Source organism: Numenius arquata, unplaced genomic scaffold, assembly GCF_964106895.1.
Source record: "Numenius arquata unplaced genomic scaffold, bNumArq3.hap1.1 HAP1_SCAFFOLD_1365, whole genome shotgun sequence".
Taxonomy (NCBI): Eukaryota; Metazoa; Chordata; class Aves; order Charadriiformes; family Scolopacidae; genus Numenius; species Numenius arquata.
The window spans coordinates 10545-11862 of record NW_027415686.1 but is presented as its reverse complement, the minus strand read 5'-3'; positions in this window follow the sequence as shown (position 1 = coordinate 11862).

Below are 1318 nucleotides of genomic sequence, written 5' to 3'. Positions count from 1 at the left end.
TCGACCTTTTCTCTCCCAAAAATGGCCCTTTTGGCCCCAAATCGACCTTTTCCCTCCCAAAAACGGCCCTTTTGGCCCCAAATCGACCTTTTCCCTCCCAAAAACGGCCCTTTTGGCCCCAAATCGAGCTTTTCTCTCCCAAAAACGGCCCGTTTGGCCCCAAATCGAGCTTTTCTCTCCCCAAAACGGCCCTTTTGGCCCCAAATCGACCTTTTCTCTCCCAAAAACGGCCCGTTTGGCCCCAAATCGAGCTTTTCTCTCCCCAAAACGGCCCTTTTGGCCCCAAATCGAGCTTTTCTCTCCCAAAAACGGCCCTTTTGGCCCCAAATCGACCTTTTCCCTCCCAAAAACGGCCCTTTTGGCCCCAAATCGACCTTTTCCCTCCCAAAAACAGCCCTTTTGGCCCCAAATCAACCTTTTCTCTCCCAAAAACGGCCCTTTTGGCCCCAAATCGAGCTTTTCTCTCCCAAAAACGGCCCTTTTGGCCCCAAATCGAGCTTTTCTCTCCCAAAAACGGCCCTTTTGGCCCCAAATTGACCTTTTCCCTCCCAAAAACGGCCCTTTTGGCCCCAAATCGACCTTTTCTCTCCCAAAACCGGCCCTTTTGGCCCCATATCGACCTTTTCCCTCCCAAAAACGGCCCTTTTGGCCCCAAATCGAACTTTTCCCTCCCAAAAACGGCCCTTTTGGCCCCAAATCGACCTTTTCTCTCCGAAAAACGGCCCTTTTGGCCCCAAATCGACCTTTTCCCTCCCAAAAACGGCCCTTTTGGCCCCAAATCGAGCTTTTCTCTCCCCAAAACGGCCCTTTTGGCCCCAAATCGAGCTTTTCTCTCCCCAAAACGGCCCTTTTGGCCCCAAATCGACCTTTTCTCTCCCAAAAACGGCCCTTTTGGCCCCAAATCGACCTTTTCCCTCCCAAAAACGGCCCTTTTGGCCCCAAATCGACCTTTTCTCTCCCAAAAACGGCCCGTTTGGCCCCAAATCGAGCTTTTCTCTCCCCAAAACGGCCCTTTTGGCCCCAAATCGACCTTTTCTCTCCCAAAAACGGCCCTTTTGGCCCCAAATCGACCTTTTCCCTCCCAAAAACGGCCCTTTTGGCCCCAAATCGACCTTTTCTCTCCCAAAAACGGCCCTTTTGGCCCCAAATCGACCTTTTCTCTCCCAAAAACGGCCCTTTTGGCCCCAAATCGACCTTTTCTCTCCCCAAAACGGCCCTTTTGGCCCCAAATCGACCTTTTCTCTCCCCAAAACGGCCCTTTTGGCCCCAAATCGACCTTTTCCCTCCCAAAAACGGCCCTTTTGGCCCCAAATCGACC